Source organism: Triticum dicoccoides, chromosome 1A (assembly GCF_002162155.2).
Source record: "Triticum dicoccoides isolate Atlit2015 ecotype Zavitan chromosome 1A, WEW_v2.0, whole genome shotgun sequence".
In the NCBI taxonomy this organism is placed as follows: Eukaryota; Viridiplantae; Streptophyta; class Magnoliopsida; order Poales; family Poaceae; genus Triticum; species Triticum dicoccoides.
The window spans coordinates 204,467,304-204,486,162 of record NC_041380.1 but is presented as its reverse complement, the minus strand read 5'-3'; positions in this window follow the sequence as shown (position 1 = coordinate 204,486,162).

The following is an 18,859-nucleotide window of genomic DNA, read 5'->3' as shown; positions in this document are numbered from 1 at the left end:
GCTTTAAGGGAAATATATAATTTTGTGCAAATTGAAGAAGAGAGTCTCCCACAAGCTTGGGGGAGGCTTCTCCAATTACTTAATTCTTTGCCTGATCATCCTCTCAACAAAAATGAAATACTTGATATCTTTTATAATGGACTAACTGATGCTTCCAGAGATTACCTGGATAGTTGTGCTGGTTGTGTTTTCAGGGAAAGAAATGTTGATCAAGCTGAACTGCTATTGAATAATATGTTGACTAATGAAAATAATTGGACACTTCATGAACCAACTCCTAAGCCAACACCGAAGAAAAGGGGTATTCTATTTCTCAGTCTTGAAGATATGCAAGAGGCAAAGAAATCTATGAAAGAAAAAGGTATTAAAGCTGAAGATGTTAAGAATTTACCACCTATTGAAGAAATACATGGTCTTGATATCACGACACAGGTAGTAAAGGTAAATTATCTCTATAGATTTGATAAATGTGAAATTCCATTTAATTAGTTTGCTAGCCAATGCTTGGATGAGTTCGATGACTTTATGGTTAAACAAGAAAACTTCAATGCTTATGTTGGGAGACAATTGAAACACAATGCTGATATGCTTGAACACTTGAGTGATTGTATGTATAGAGTTAAAGGTGAACTTAAAATATTAGTAAACATGCTTCTATGGTTACCACTCAAGTAGAACAAGTACTTAAGGCTCAGAATGATTTGCTCAATGAATTAAATAATAAGAAAAATGATAATGTTGTTAGAGTTATGACTAGAGGAGGTAAAATGACTCAGGAACCTTTGTATCCTGAGGGCCACCCTAAGAGAATTGAGCAAGATTCTCAGAGAACTAATATTGATGCACCTAGTCCTTCTAAGAAGAAGAAAAATAAAAATTATAGGACTTTGCATGCTTCTAGTGAGCCTATTGTTGACACACCTGAGAATCCCAACGATATTTCTATTTCTGATGCTGAAACACAATCTGGTAATGAACATGAACCTAGTGATAATGTTAATGATGATGTTCATGTTGATGCTCAACCTAGCAATGATAATGATGTAGAGATTGAACCTGCTGTTGATCTTGATAACCCACAATCAAAGAATCAACGTTATGACAAGAGAGACATTGTTGCTAGGAAGCACGGTAAAGAAAGAGAACCATGGGTTCAGAAACCCATGCCTTTTCCTCCTAGACCATCCAAGAAAAAGGATGATGAGGATTTTGAACGCTTTGCTGAAATGATTAGACCTATCTTTTTGCGTATGCGTTTGACTGATATGCTTAAAATGAACCATTATGCTAAATACATGAAGGATATTGTTACTAATAAAAGAAAGATACCGGAAGCTGAAATTTCCATTATGCATGCTAATTACACTTTTAAGGGCGGAATACCAAAGAAACTTGGAGATCCCGGAGTACCAACTATACCATGCTCCATTAAAAGAAACTATGTTAAAGCTGCTTTATGTGATCTTGGAGCTGGTGTTAGTGTTATGCCTCTCTCTTTATATCGTAGACTTGATTTGAATAAGTTGACACCTACTAAAATATCTTTGCAAATGGCTTATAAATCAACTGTTATACCTGTCGGTATTTGTGAGGATGTCCCTGTTGTGGTTGCAAACGTTACTATTTTAACGGACATTGTTTTTCTTGATATTCCCGAGGATGATAGTATGTCGATTATCCTTGGTAGACCCTTTTTGAATACTACAGGGGGCTGTTATTGATTGCAACAAAGGCAATGTCACTTTTCATGTTAATGGTAATGAGCATACAATAAACTTTCCGAGGAAACAACCTCAAGTCCACAGTATCTATTCTATTGGAAAATTTTCAATGATTACTATTGGAGGTTTTGAATTTCCTCTTCCTACTGTCAAGAAGAAATATGGTATTCTTATTGTTGGGGACATGCTTATCCCCATTGAGGTAACCTAGTGTTATTCGAAAATTCTCCGGTTTTATGTTATTGAAAAAGAGTTTGTGAACAAGACTTGATCAACCTTGTTAGTGGATTCCTTTTGATGAGCATGAGGTGGATGAATTTAGAAAACACAACTCTTTGTACCCTCTTTTTACTTTCTGTTATTTATATTAAATAAAGCAAAAATAGTATTTTCTGTCTGTTTTCTAAATTATCCATGCAATAAAAAATACCCCGAAAATAAAAGTTCTCCAAATGCCCTGAAAATAAAATTTGATTTTTTTTAGAATATTTGAGGATTTTAGGAACTGAGAACACAACAGGGGGAGCAGCCACGTGCCCACGAGGGTGGAGGGCGTGCCCACCCCCTGGGCATGCCCCCCTGCCTCGTGGACCCCACATGGGTCCCCTCCACTTATCCTTGCACCCACATGCTTCGTCTTGCTCCAGAAAAAATCACTAGCCAGCTCAAACCCAAGTTCTTGCTCATCTTGCTGCCATTTTCGATCTCCTTGCTCAAAGCTCCATTCACAAAACTGCTTTGGGGGATTGTTTTTTGGTATGTGACTCCTCCAATGGTCCAATTACTTTTTGTTCTAGTGCTTTATTTATTGCAAATTTTTGCTGCTTAGGTGACCCTGTTCTTGAGCTTGCATGTCAAATTTATGTGGTCAAATGCATGATATAGCCTCTAGGCACTTGTAGGAGTAGTTGCTATCAATTTTGTTGAATTTGGTTCACTTTTATTTTAAGTTACTAAAAAATTCAGAAATTTTCAGAAAAAGATGAAGAGATTTTTGAGGGGCTCATCGAGCCGAAGCTCGAAGGATAAGAAAAGTGAAGAGAACAAGAAGCCCAAGTATGATCTCCCTCGTACTGCGGAGGTTCGGCCATGTGAATGGCCTTGTGATGATTTCTTGAAAGAGGCCTGGATTTATGAAGATTTTTATCAATTGGCTGAGAATGCAGGCGTCACCACCTTCCTCCACGACCAGCATGAACAGTATCTCTTACTCGCCAATATCTTTGTGCGAAATTTTCATTTCCATGCTAGGAGATCACCACCTTCGGTGGAATTTTATTTATATGATGAGCATAAGGAGATGTCATTTTATGATTTTTGCCGGGTCTGTTTGATACCCTTTGAGGGGCAGCATAGAGGAACCACATCTTAATGATGTGGAGGGATTTATTGATATGATTGTTGTAGGGGAAATGAGAAAAGTTTCCGATGCAAGAATCACTAGAATACATTTTCCTGTTCTACATTACTTTGAAATATTTGCTAGTAGACGCTTAATTGGTCGCGGGAACTGAGGAAACTTTAGTGCTCCTGATATTGTTATTTTGCGCCATGCATTGTTTCATGATACTACTTTCATTTTGGGCGCTATTGTTGCTAAACTGTTAAATCTGAACCATACTAAGGGCCCCGTCCTCGGAGGCATCTTTGCCTCGCGCCTTGCTGCACACTTTAACATACCTATCAGGCATTATGAGAAAGAGGAAAAGTTGCTACCTCCTATTGTTCTAGGTTATAAGAGTATGGTAGCACATGAGTTTATTGTTAAGGATAAGAATAAGACACTCAAATATAAATTGATATTTAACAAAAAATATTGTGAGTTTATTACCTTGCCCGCGCCCTCTTTGTTCAACATATTTTCAGGCATGTACCTTGTTCTGCCAGAAGCCATTCATGCCAACCGGAGCCAAATGTTAGCTGCAGAGCCGGAGCCACCATCTGATCCTCACCGTAAGTCTGTTTATGAGTGGAATCTGGAGGAGATTGCCAAACAGTGGCAATCTGATGACCCTTCTCAGTACGACCCCTTCTACAATTTTGATCCATGGGCATAGACCAACTTTGTCCAAAAGCTTAAGCTTGGGGGAGTACGTATCTCTCACCGACATTACATTCATGTTCACACACTCATGCCAGTTGTCGATGCTCATACTTTTTCATTGTATCATCCATGTTAGTTTATTTTCCTTTTAAGTTTTCTTCTTTTGTGTTTGAAAAACCTTAAGAAAACCCAAAAAATTAGTTGTAGCTTTTAGTTAGTTTACTTTCCATGCCTGTAGTAGTAGTAGTAATTAAAAAGAAAACCCAAAAAGGTTTCTCGTTTCTCTCCTGCTTGTTGGGAGCATTCCCGTGTAAATAGTTTTATTACTTTTCTTGTTCTTTGGGGGTTGAGAGGAGAAGACCTTAATGAAAATGTTGAGTGGCTCTCGTATGCATTATTGTTGATCTAACAAAGAGCCCATATTACCTTGTCTTCTCCCTTGAATTGAATGCTTGCAGATTCCATCTTAGTCCAATGCACGTGCACTATTATTATTATCCACGCTATTCGGTCGTGCAAGTGAAAGGCAATAATGACGATATATGATGAACTGATTGAGAGAGAAAAGCTGGTATGAACTCGACCTCTCTTGTTTCTGTAAATATGATTAGTCCATCGTTCCTGATTCAGCCTATTATGAATGAAACATGTTTGCAATGACAATAAGAGACTATAGTTGCTTGTGCCATGCTTAATTTGCTAGGAGTTTATAATGGTTTACCTTGTGTGCCAACATGCTATTAAAATGGTTGTGATGTGGTATGATGGGGTGGTATCCTCCTTTGAACGATTCGAGTGGCTTGACTTGGCACATGTTCACGCATGTAGTTGAAACAAAATCAACATAGCCTCTATGATATTTATGTTCATGGTGAATTATATCCTACTCATGATTGCATTCGGTGTTGATTAATTTTAATGCATGTTCATGACTGTTGTCGCTCTCTAGTTGGTCGCTTCCCAGTCTCTTTCTAGCCTTCCCCTGTACTAAGCAGGAATACTGTTTGTGCATCCAATTCCATAAACCCCAAAGTTATTCCATATGAGTCCACCATACCTTCCTATATATGGTATCCACCTGCCGTCCTAAGTAAATTTGTATGTGCCAAACTCTAAACCTTCAAATAAACATTCTGTTTTGTATGCTTGAATAGCTCATGTATCAACTAGTTGTCATCCGAGATTTATGATTGATTTGAGAAAGTGTTGTCATTCGAGATTTATTATTATTGCACGCTAGTTGATTATGCCATTGATATGAGTAAACATGAGACCTAAATTTATTGTGAATATGGTTAGTTCACAATCTTTGCTGAAAACTTGAACGTTGGCTTTACATATTTGCAACAACAAGAGCAAACAGAGTTTGTAAAAGTTTTTCTTTATCACTTCCAGTTTATCAACTGTATTGCATAAGGACAAGCAAAGGTTTAAGCTTGGGGTAGTTGATACGTCTCCGTCGTATCTACTTTTCCAAACACGTTTGCCCTTGTTTTGGACTCTAACTTGCATGATTTGAATGGAACTAACCTGGACTGACGCTGTTTTCAGCAGAATTGCCATGGTGTTATTTTTGTGCAGAAATAAAAGCTCTTGGAATGACCTGAAAATCAACAGAGATTATTTTGGGAATATATAAAAAAATACTAGAAGAAGAATCCACGTCAGGGGCCCACACCCTGTCCACGAGGGTGGCAGGCACGCCTACCCCCTGGGCGCGCCCCCTGCCTCGTGGGCCCCCTGATGCTCCACCGATGTCCATCTTGACCCCATATATTCACTTTGGGGAGAAAAAAATCAAAGAGAAGGATTCATCGCGTTTTACAATACAGAGCCGCCGCCAAGCCCTAAACTCTCTCGGGAAGGCTGATATGGAGTCCGTTCGGGGCCCTGGAGAGGGGAGTCCGTTCGGGACTCTAGAGAGGGGAATCCGTCGCTATCGTCATCATCAACCTTCCTCCATCACCAATTTCATGATGCTCACCGCCGTGCATGAGTAATTCCATCGTAGGCTTGCTGGACGGTGATGGTTTGGATGAGATTTATCATGTAATCGAGTTAGTTTTGTTAGGGTTTGATCCCTAGTATCCACTATGTTCTGAACTTGATGTTGCTATGACTTTGCTATGCTTAATGCTTGTCACTAGGGCCTGAGTACCATGATTTCAGATGTGAACCTATTATGTTTTCATGAATATATGTGAGTTCTTGATCCTATCTTGCAAGTCTATAGTCACCTATTATGTGTTATGATCTGTTAAGCCCGAAGTGACAATAATTGGGATACTTACCGGTGATGACCGTAGTTTGAGGAGTTCATGTATTCACTATGTGTCAATTCTTTGGTCCGGTACTCTATTAAAAGGAGGCCTTAATATCCCTTAGTTTCCAATAGGACCCTGCTGCCACGGGAGGGTAAGACAAAAGATGTCATGCAAGTTCTTTTCCATAAGCACGTATGACTATATTCGGAATACATCCCTACATTACATTGATGAACTGGAGCTAGTTCTGTGTCACCCTAGGTTATAACTGTTGCATGATTGATCGCATCCGACATAATTATCCAACACTGATCCATTGCCTACTGATACTTCTCCAACATATATATAATTTTTGATTGCTCCATGCTATATTATCTACTGTTTTGGACATTATTGGGCTTTATTATCCACTTCCATATTATTTTTGGGACTAACCTATTAACCGGAGGCCCAGCCCAGAATTGTTGTTTTTGCCTATTTTAGGGTTTCGAAGAAAAGAAATATCAAACGGAGTCCAAACGGAATGAAACCTTCGGGAACGTGATTTTCTCAACGAACAAGACCCGGGATACTTGGACCCTACATCAAGAAAGAAAAGAGGAGGCCACGAGGTAGGGGGCGCGCCTACCCCCACCAGGCGCGCCCTCCACCCTCGTGGGCCCCTGTTGCTCCACCGACGTACTCCTTCCTCCTATATATACCTACGAACCCCCAAATGATCAGATATGGAGCTAAAAACCTAATTCCACCGCCGCAACTTTCTGTATCCACGAGATCCCATCTTGGGGCATGTTCCGGAGCTCCGCGGGAGGGGGCATCAATCACGGAGGGCTTCTACATCAACACCATAGCCTCTCCGATGAAGTCTGAGTAGTTTACTTCGGACCTACGGGTCCATAGTTAGTAGCTAGATGGCTTCTTCTCTCTTTTTGGATCTCAATACAATGTTCTCCCCCTCTCTTGTGGAGAACTATTCAATGTAATCTTTTTTTTGAGGTGTGTTTGTTGAGACCGAAGAATTGTGGGTTTATGATCAAGTCTATCTATGAATAATATTTGAATCTTCTCTGAATTCTTTTATGTATGATTGGTTATCTTTGCAAGTCTCTTCGAATTATCAGTTTGGTTTGGCCTACTAGATTGATCTTTGTTGCAATTGCAGAAGTGCTTAGCTTTGGGTTCAATCTTGCAGTGTCCTTTCCCAGTGACAGTAGGGGCAGCAAGGCACGTATTGTATTGTTTCCATCGAGGATAACAAGATGGGGTTTTCTTCATATTGCATGAGTCTATCCCTCTACATCATGTCATCTTGCTTAAGGCGTTACTCTGTTTTTAACTTAACACTCTAGATGCATGCTGGATAGCGGGCGATGAGTGGAGTAATAGTAGTAGATGCAGGCAGGAGTCGGTCTACTTGTCTCGGACGTGATGCCTATATACATGATCATACCTAGATATTCTCATACAAATGCTCAATTCTGTCAATTGCTCAACAGTAATTTCCTCACCCACCATAGAATACTTATGCTCTCGAGAGAAGCCACTAGTGAAACCTATGGCCCCGGGGTCTATCTTTATCATATTAATCTCCTACTACTTAGTTATTTCCTTTGCTATTTACTTTCCCTTTATTTTACTTTGCATCTTTATCATAAAAATACTAAAAATATTATCTTATCATATCTATCAGATCTCACTCTTGTAAGTGGCCTTATAGGGATTGACAACCCCTATTTGCGTTGGTTGCGAGGATTTATTTGTTTTGTGCAGGTACGAGCGACTCGTGCATAGCCTCCTACTGGATTGATACCTTGGTTCTCAAAAATTGAGGGAAATACTTACGCTACTTTGCTGCATCATCATTTCCTCTTCGGGGAAAACCAACACAGTGCTCAAGAGGTAGCAAGAAGGATTTCTGGCACTGTTGCCGGGGAGGTCTACGCAAAAGTAAACATACCAAGTACCCATCACATACCCTTATCTCCCGCATTACATTATTTGCCATTTGCCTCTCATTTTCCTCTCCCCCACTTCATCCTTGTCGTTTTATTCGCCCCCTCTCTCTCTCTCTATCCTCCCTCTCTTTCTGTATTTGCCTCTTTTGCCCGCTTGCTTTCTGTTTGCTTGTGTGTTAGTTTGCTTGCTTGTCACGATGGCTCAAGATAATACTAAATTGTGTGACTTCACCAATACCAACAACAATGATTTTATTAGCACTCCGATTGCTCCTCTTACCGATGCTGAATCTTGTGAAATTAATACTGCTTTACTGAATCTTGTCATGAAAGATCCGTTCTCCATCCTTCCTAGTGAAGATGCCGCTACCCATCTAAATAGCTTCGTTGATTTGTGTGACATGCAAAAGAAGAAAGATGTGGATAATTCTATTGTTAAATTGAAGCTATTTCCTTTTTCTCTTAGAGATCGTGCTAAAGCTTGGTTTTCATCTTTGCCTAAAAATAGTATTGATTTATGGAACAAGTGCAAAGATGCTTTTATCTCTAAGTATTTTCCTCCCACTAAGATCATCTCTCTTAGAAATGATATTATGAATTTTAAGCAACTTGATCATGAACATGTTGCACAAGCTTGGGAGAGAATGAAACTAATGATACGTAATTTCCCTACTCATGGTTTAAATTTGTGGATGATTGTTCAAAAATTTTATGCCGGATTGAGTTTTGCTTCTAGAAATCTTTTAGATTCGGCCGCGGGAGGCACTTTTATGGAAATCACTTTAGGAGAAGCTACTAAACTCCTAGATAATATTACGGTTAATTATTCTCAATGGCATACTGAAAGATCTACTAATAAAAAGGTGCTTGCGATAGAAGAATTTAATGTTTCAAGTGGAAAGATGGATGAACTTATGAAATTATTTGCTAATAAGAGTGTTTCTTCTGATCCTAATGATATTCCCTTGTCTACTTTGATTGAGAATAATAATGAATCTATGGATGTGAATTTTGTTGGTAGGAACAATTTTGGTAACAACGCGTATATAGAGGAAATTTCAATCCTAGGCCTTATCCTAGTAATTCCTCTAATAATTATGTTAATTCCTACAACAATTCTTATGGAAATTATAATAAGATGCCCTCTGATTTTGAATCTAATATTAAAGAATTTATTACTTCACAAAAGAATTTTAATGCTTGATTGAAGAAAAATTGCTTAAGATTGATGATTTGGCTAGGAACGTTGATAGAATTGCTCTTGATGTTGATTCTTTGAAACTTAGATCTATTCCACCTAAGCATGATATCAATGAGTCTCTCAAAGCCATGAGAATTTCCATTGATGAGTGCAAAGAAATAACCGCTAGGATGCATGCTAAGAAAGATGCCTTTATAAGAGCGTGTTCTTCTAGTTCCTATGAAAATAAAGATGAAGATCTAAAAGTTATTGATGCGTCCCCTATTAAATCTTTGTTTTGCAATATGAATCTTGATAATGATGGTACTGATTATGATCCACCTTTACCTAGAAGGCGTTCCAAGAATTCGGAATTTGTTGATCTTGATGCTAAATTTGACAAAAGTGGGATTGAAGAAATTAAAACCCTAGATGTTGCTAAACCCACTATTATGGATTTCAAGGAATTTAACTATGAAAATTTCTCTTTGATTGATTGTATTTCCTTGTTGCAATCCATGCTAAATTCTCCTCATGCTTATAGTCAAAATAAAGCGTTTACTAAACATATCGTTGATGGCGATGCAATCTTATGAAGAAAAACTTGAATTGGAAGTTTCTATCCCTAGAAAACTTTATGATGAGTGGGAACCAACTATTAAACTTAAATTAAAGATCATGAATGCTATGCTTTATGTGATTTGGGTGCTAGCATTTCCACGATTCCAAAGACTTTGTGTGATTTGTTAGGTTTCCGTGATTTTGATGATTGCTCTCTAAACTTGCACCTTGCGGATTCCACTATTAAGAAACCTATGAATGATGTTCTTATTGTTGCAAATAGGAATTATGTGCCCGTAGATTTTATTGTTCTTGACATAGATTGCAATCCTTCATGTCTTATTATTCTTGGTAGACCTTTCCTTAGAACGATTGGTGTAATTATTGATATGAAGGAAGGAAATATTAGATTCCAATTTCCATTAAGGAAAGGCATGGAACACTTTCTATAAATAAAATTAAATTACCTTATGAATCTATTATGAGAGCCACTTATGGATTGCCTACCAAAGATGGCAATATCTTGATCTATTATTGCTTGTTATGCCTAGCTAGGGGCGTTAAACGATAGCGCTTGTTGGGAGGCAACCCAATTTTATTTTTATTCCTTGATTTTTTATCCTTTTTAGTAATATATAATTTATCTAGCCTCTTTTTTGGTTGTGTTTTTGTGTTTAATTAGTGTTTGTGCCAAGTAGAACCGTTGGGAAGACTTGGGGAAAGTCTTGTTGAACTTGCTGTAAAAAACAGAAACTTTAGCGCGCACGAGAACTACTGCCATTTTAAATTGGAAAGTGCTATTTAGTTAATTATTTTTGCAGATGATTAATAGATAAATTCCTCACGTCCAGCAATTCATTTTAGAATTTTTGGTGTTCCAGATCTTGCGCTAGCTACAGATTACTACAGACTGTTCTGTTTTTGACAGATGATGTTTTTCGTGTGTTGTTTGCTTATTTTGATGAATCTATGGCTAGTAAAATAGTTTATAAACCATAGAGAAGTTGGAATACAGTAGGTATAACACCAATATAAATAAATAATGAGTTCATTACAGTACCTTGAAGTGGTCTTTTATTTTCTTTCACTAACGGAGCTCACGAGATTTTCTACTTTAAGTTTTGTGTTGTGAAGTTTTCAAGTTTTGAGTAAAGATTTGATGGATTATGGAACAAGGAGTGGCAAGATCCTAAGCTTGGGGATGCCCATGGCACCCCCAAGATAATCTAAGTACACCTAAAATCCAAAGCTTGGGGATGCCCCGGAAGGCATCCCCTCTTTCGTCTACTTCTATCGGTAACTTTACTTGGAGCTATATTTTTATTCGCCACATGATATGTGTTTTTCTTGGAGCGTCTTGTATTATTTGAGTCTTTGCTTTTTAGTTTAGCACAATCATCCTTGCTGTACACACATTTTTGAGAGAGCCATACATGATTTAGAATTTGTTAGAATACTCTACGTGCTTCGCTTATATCTTTTGAGTTATATTATTTTGCTCTAGTACTTCACTTATATCTTTTAGAGCACGGTGGTGGATTTGTTTTATAGAAACTATGGATATCTCATGCTTCACTTAGATTATTTTGAGAGTCTTTATAGCATGGTAATTTTCTTTAAATACTAATATGCTAGGTATTCAAGAATAAAAAAAATTATCTTAATGAGTGTGTTGAATACTATGATAAGTTTGATACTTGATAATTGTTTTGAGATATGGAGATGGTGATATTAAAGTCATGCTAGTTGAGTAGTTGTGAATTTGATAAATACTTGTGTTGAAGCTTGTGATTCCCGTAGCATGCACGTATGGTGAACCGTTATGTGATGAAGTCGGAGCATGATTTATTTATTGATTGTCTTCCTTATGAGTGGCGGTCGGGGACGAGTGATGGTCTTTTCCTACCAATCTATCTCCCTAGGAGCATGCGCGTAATACTTTTCCTTGATAACTTGTAGATTTTTGCAATAAGTATATGAGTTTTTATGACTAATGTTGAGTCCATGGATTATACACACTCTCACCCTTCCACCTTTGCTAGCCTCTCTAATACCGCGCACCTTTCGCCGGTATCATACACCCAGCATATACCTTCCTCAAAGCAGCCACCATAGCCATTCCGAGATATATTGCCATGCAACTTTCCACCGTTCCGTTTATTATGACACACTCCATCATTGTCATATTGCTTAGCATGATCATGTAGTTGACATCGTATTTCTGGCAAAGCCACCGTTCATAATTCTTTCATACGTGTCACTCTTGATTCATTTCATATCCCGATACACCGCCGGGCATTCATATAGAGTCATATTTTGTTCTAAGTATCGATTTGTAATTGTTGAGTTGTAAGAAAAATAAAAGTGTGATGATCATCATTATTAGATCATTGTCCCGGTGAGGAAAGGATGATGGAGACTATGATTCCCCCACAAGTCGGGATGAGACTCTAGACAAAAAAATAAAAAAATAGAAAGAAAAGAGGCCATAAAAAAGAGAAAAAGGCCCAAAAAGAATATAAAAAATGAGAGAAAAGTAGAGAAGGGACAATGTTACTATCCTTTTACCACACTTGTGCTTTAAAGTAGCACCATGATCTTCATAGTAGAGAGTCTCTCATGTTATCACTTTCATATACTAGTGGGAATCTTTCATTATAGAACTTGGCTTGTATATTCCAATGATGGGCTCCCTCAAAATGCCCTAGGTCTTCATGAGCAAGCAAGTTGGATGCACACCCACTTAGTTTCTTTTCTTGAGCTTTCATATACTTATAGCTCTAGTGCATCCGTTGCATGGCAATCCCTACTCACTCACATTGATATCTATTGATGTGCATCTCCATAGCCCATTGATACGCCTAGTTGATGTGATACTATCTTCTTCCTTTTTGTCTTCTCCACAACCACCACTCTATTCCACCTATAGTGCTCTATCCATGGCTCATGCTCATGTATTGCGTGAAGATTGAAAAAGTTTTGAGAATGTCAAAAGTACGAAACAATTGCTTGGCTTGTCATCGGGGTTGTGCATGATTTAAATATTTTGTGTGGTGAAGATAGAGCATAGCCAGACTATATGATTTTGTAGGGATAACTTTCTTTAGCCATGTTATTTTGAGAAGACATAATTCCTTTGTTAGTATGCTTGAAGTATTATTATTTTTATGTCAATATGAACTTTTGTCTTGAATATTTCGAATCTGAATATTCATACCACAATTAAGAAGAATTACATTAAAATTATGCCAAGTAGCACTCCGCATCAAAAATTCTGTTTTTATCATTTACCTACTCGAGGACGAGCAGGAATTAAGCTTGGGGATGCTTGATACGTCTCCAATGTATCTATAATTTTTGATTGCTCCATGCTATATTATCTACTATTTTGGACATTATTGGGCTTTATTATCCACTTTTATATTATTTTTGGGACTAACCTATTAACCGGAGGCCGAGCCTACAATTATTGTTTTTTTTGCCTATTTTAGGGTTTCGAAGAAAAGGAATATCAAACAGAGTCCAAATGGAATGAAACCTTCGGGAACGTGATTTTCTCAACGAACAAGACCCGGGAGACTTGGACCGTATGTCAAGAAAGAAAAGAGGAGGCCACGAGGTAGTGGGGCGCACCTACCCCAACTAGGCGCGCCCCCCACCCTCATGGGCCCCCTGTTGCTCCACCGACGTACTCCTTCCTCCTATATATACATACATACCCCCAAACGATCAGATACGGAGCTAAAAACCTAATTCCACCGCCGCAACTTTCTGTATCCACGAGATCCCATCTTGGGGCCTGTTCCGGAGCTCCGCCAGAGGGGGCATCGATCAAGGAGGGCTTCTACATCAACACCATAGCCTCTCCGATGAAGTGTGAGTAGTTTACTTCAGACCTACGGGTCCATAGTTAGTAGCTAGATGGCTTCTTCTCTCTTTTTGGATCTCAATACAATGTTCTCCCCCTCTCTTGTGGAGAACTATTCGATGTAATCTTCTTTTTGCGGTCTGTTTGTTGAGACCGATGAATTGTGGGTTTATGATCAAGTCTATCTATGAATAATATTTGAATCTTCTCTGAATTCTTTTATGTATGATTGGTTATCTTTGCAAGTGTCCCTTCCAAGTGACAGTAGGGGCAGCAAGGCACATATTGTATTGTTGCCATCGAGGATAACAAGATGGGGTTTTCTTCATATTGCATGAGTCTATCCCTCTACATCATGTCATCTTGCTTAAGGCGTTACTCTGTTTTTTACTTAATACTCTAGATGCATACTGGATAGCGGTCGGTGAGTGGAGTAATAGTAGTAGATGTAGGCAGGAGTCGGTCTACTTGTCTCGACGTGATGCCTATATACATGATCATACCTACATATTCTCATAAATATGCTCAATTCTGTTTATTGCTCAACAGTAATTTGTTCACCCACCGTAGAATACTTATGCTCTCGAGAGAAGCCACTAGTGAAACCTATGGCCCCCGGGTCTATCTTTATCATATTAATCTCCTACTGCTTAGTTATTTCCTTTACTATTTACTTTGCCTTTATTTTACTTTGCATCTTTATCATAAAAATACTAAAAATATTATCTTATCATATCTATCAGATCTCACTCTCGTAAGTGGCCTTATAGGGATTGACAACCCCTATTTGCGTTGGTTGCGAGGATTTATTTGTTTTGTGCAGGTACGAGGGACTCGCGCGTAGCCTCCTACTGGATTGACACCTTGGTTCTCAAAAACTGAGGGAAATACTTACGCTACTTTGCTGCATCATCCCTTCCTCTTCGGGGAAAACCAACATAGTGCTCAAGAGGTAGCACCTACGAGCTTTTCATATATTGTTCTTCGCTTATTGAATTTTCCATTGCTACTGTTACAATCACTGTAAAACCAAAAATATTACATTTGATACCGCTACCACTACTATCATATTACCTTTCTACTAAACACTTTGCTGCAGATATTAAGTTTCTAGGTGTGGTTGAATTGACAACTCAGCTGCTAATACTTGAGACTATTCTTTGGCTCCCCTTGTGTCGAATTAATAAATTTGGGTTGAATACTCTACCCTCGAAAACTGTTGCGATCCCCTATACTTGTGGGCTATCACTAATGTGTGTGCCTTCGCAAATCAGACAGAAAAATTACCATAGCATGTTGGTACCATGTCATGCGACCATGCCAAGTTCATGATTTTTAGGCGTGTTTTGGAATTACAGGAATTAAAAAACCAAGTTTCTCATTCTTTCCGGCCGAGCCACGACGCCCAGATGTTTGAATTTCACTCACATGTCTTGCATGGGACCTAGATATTCACCCAAGGACACACATGTGATTTTTCAAACAACTTTGGTGCACTGGAGCATCTGCATGTAGTTCAAATTTGAATTAAGCACATTTAATGCCCAGAAAATAAATTAATGTATAAAAAGGTCAAATGAACCCGGAACAATTCCAAAATTTAGCACGATACTTCTATTTGGTCTAATCTGGCTGTGTAAAAAAATTAAGGCGGGAGAAGCCAGTGTACGTATGTCGCTTCACACACGGAGGTGACACATTCCCTCTCGGAACCATGAGCCTTCTTGAGGGAAGCTCCTGTTTGCAAGAAGCTTACACCAAAGCTTGTCCCAATTCAGCCAAAAAAATTAACGCATCATGTTTGTGCCATGTCATGACACCATGCCAAGTTTCATGATTTTCAAGCGTGTTTTGGAATTACAGGAATTAAAAAACCTAGTTTCTCAATCTTTCCGGCCGAGCCACGACGCCGAGATGTTTGAATTTCAATCCCGTCTCTTGCATGGGACCCAAAAATTCACCCAAGGACACACATTTGATTTTTCAAACAACTTTGGTGCATTGGAGCATGTTCTTGTGGTTCAAATTTGAATTATGCATATTAAATGCCCAAAAACTCAATTAATGTATAAAAAGGCCAAACTAAACCGGAATAATTCCAAAATTTAGCACGGTACTTCTATTTGGTCTAATCTGGCTGTGTAAAAAAATTAAGGCAGGAGAAGGTAGTACGTATGTCGTTTCGCACATGGAGGTGACACGTTCTCTCTCGGAACCACGAGCCTTCTTGAGGGAAGCTCCGGTTTGCAAGAAGATTACACCAAAGCTTGTCCCAATTCGGCCAAAGAAATTACTGCAGCATGTTGGTGCCATGTCATGACACCATGCCAAGTTTCATGATTTTCAGGCGTGTTTTGGATTTACAGTAATTAAAAAACCAAGTTTCTCAATCTTTTCGGCCGAGCCACGATGCTCAGGTGTTTGAATTTCACTCCCATCTCTTGCATGGGACCCAGAAATTCACCCAAGGACACACATGTGATTTTTCAAACAACTTTGTTGCACTGGAGCACGTGCTTGTAGTTCAAATTTGAATTATGCACATTAAATGCGCAGAAACTCAATTAATGTATAAAAAGGCCAAAGATGAAACCGGAATAATTCCAAAATTTAGCACGGTACTTCTATTTAGTCTAATCCGCTTGTGTAAAAAAATTAATGCAGGAGAGGGTAGTGTATGTATGTCATTTCACACAAAGAGGTTACACATTCCCTCTCGGAACCAGAAGCCTTCTTGAGGGAAGCTCCGGTCTGCAAGAATATTACACCAAAGCTTGTCCCAACTCGGCCAAAGAAATTACCGCAGCATGTTGGTGCCATGTCATGACATCGTGCCAAGTTTCATGATTTTCAGGTGTGTTTTGGAATTACAGGAATTAAAAAACCAAGTTTCTCAATCTTTTCGGCCAAGCCATGACGCCTAGATGTTTGAATTTCACTCACATCTCTTGCATGGGACCTAGAAATTCACCCAAGGACACCCATGTGATTTTTCAAACTTTGGTGCACTGGAGCCTATGCTTCTAGTTCAAATTTGAATTATGCACATTAAATGCGCAAAAACTCAATTAATGTACAAAAAAGGCCAAAGGAACCCGAAATAATTCCAAAATTTAGCACGGTACTTCTATTTGGTCTAATCTGCCTGTGTAAAAAAACTAAGGCGGGAGAAGGCAGTACGTATGTCGTTTCGCATACGGAGGTGACACGTTCGCTCTTGGAACCATGAGCCTTCTTGAGGGAAGCTCCAGTTTGTAAGAAGCTTACACCAAAGCTTGTTCCAATTCGACCAAAGAAATTACCGCAGCATGTTGGTGCCATGTCATGACACCATGCCAAGTTTCATGATTTTCAGGCAAGTTTTGGATTTATAGGAATTAAAAAATCAAGTTTCTCAATCTTTCTGGACGAGCCACGACGCCCAAATGTTTGAATTTCACTCCCATCTCTTGCATGGGACCTAGAAATTCACCCAAGGACACACATGTGATTTTTCAAACAACTTTGGTGCACTGGAGCATGTGCTTGTAGTTCAAATTTGAATTATGCACATTAAATGCGCAAAAACTCAATTGATGTATAAAAAGGCCTAACGAACATGGAATAATTCCAAAATTTAGCATGATACTTCTATTTTGGTCTAATATGCCAGTGTACAAAAATTAAGGCGGGAGAAGGCAGTGTACATATGTCGTTTCGCACACAGAGGTGACACGTTCCCTCTCAGAACTAGGAGCCTTCTTGAGGGAAGCTCCGGTTTGCAAGAAGCTTATGCCAAAGCTTGTCCCAATTCGGCCAAAAAATTACCGCATCATGTTTTGCCATGTCATGACACCATGCCAAGTTTCAAGATTTTCAGGCGTGCTTTGGAATTACAGGAATTAAAAAACTAAGTTTCTCAATCTTTCCGGCCGAGCCATGACGCCCAGATGTTTGAATTTCACTCCCATCTCTTGCATGGGACCTAGAAATTCACCCAAGGACACACATGTAATTTTTCAAACAACTTTGGTGCACTGGAGCATGTGCTTGTAGTTAAAATTTGAATTATGCACTTTAAATGCCAAGAAACTCAATTAATGCATAAAAATGGCCAAACAAACAGGGAATAATTCCAAAATTTAGCATGATACTTCTATTTGGTCTAATCTGCCAGTGTACAAAAATTAAGGTGGGAGAAGGCAGTGTACGTATGTCATTTCGCACACGGAGGTGACACGTTCCCTCTCGGAACCACGGGCCTTCTTGAGGGAAGCTCCGGTTTGCAAGAAGCTTACACTAAAGCTTGTCCCAATTCGGCCAAAAAAATTATTGCAGCATGTTGGTGCCATGTCATGACACCACGCCAAGTTTCATGATTTTCAGACGCGTTTTGGATTTATAGAAATTAAAAAACCAAGTTTTTCGATCATTCCGGTCGAGCCACGATGCTCAGATGTTTTAATTTTATTCCCGTTTCTTGCATGGGACCTATAAATTCACTCAAAGACACACATGTTTTTTTTCAGCAAACTTTGGTGCATTGGAGTATGTGCTTGTAGTTCAAATTTGAATTATGCACATTAAATGCCCCAAAACTCAATTAATGCATAAAAATGCCAAACGAACCCGGAATAATTCCAAATTTAAACACGACACTCATGTACTAGTTGCATGTTCATTGTACGTAAATGTTCTAGCAATTCAAACACCATCCTTTACCTCCGTAACACGAATTTGTCTTTCAAAACATAATGAAAAAAACTAGGTATACCACAAACAGTTTACTAGAAAGAATCATGCGGGATGCGATATAAAATATCTTGGGGCATCGTCTTGTCTGTCTTACGCAGGAAGCTTCGTCGTCTATAGTCCACCGTCCCCGCTTGAACCACACTTGCGCGCCAGTTTCTCGCGGCACCGAGCGAATTTTTTTTCCACCGCGGAAATATCTATCTCCCCGCCCCCTCCCTCCTACCAAAAGCCGCATTTCCATTGTTCCTCCTTGCTTTCCAAGTTCAAACCTTCACTTCTGCTTACTGGCAGCTCAGCCTCCTCACCGGCGACCCTTCTTCTTGTAGCACCGCCTCCTCGCCGGCTACCCTTCTTCTTGCAGCGCCGCCTTCTCGTTGGCGACCCTACTTCTTGCAGCGCCGCCTCCTCACCGGCGACCCTTCTTCTTGCTGCGCAGCCTCCTTAGTGCCGACCCTTCTTCTTGCTACGCGGCCTCCTCAGCGCTGACCCTTCTTCTTATTGTGCGGCCTCGTCGATATGGTCAGGTAATCCA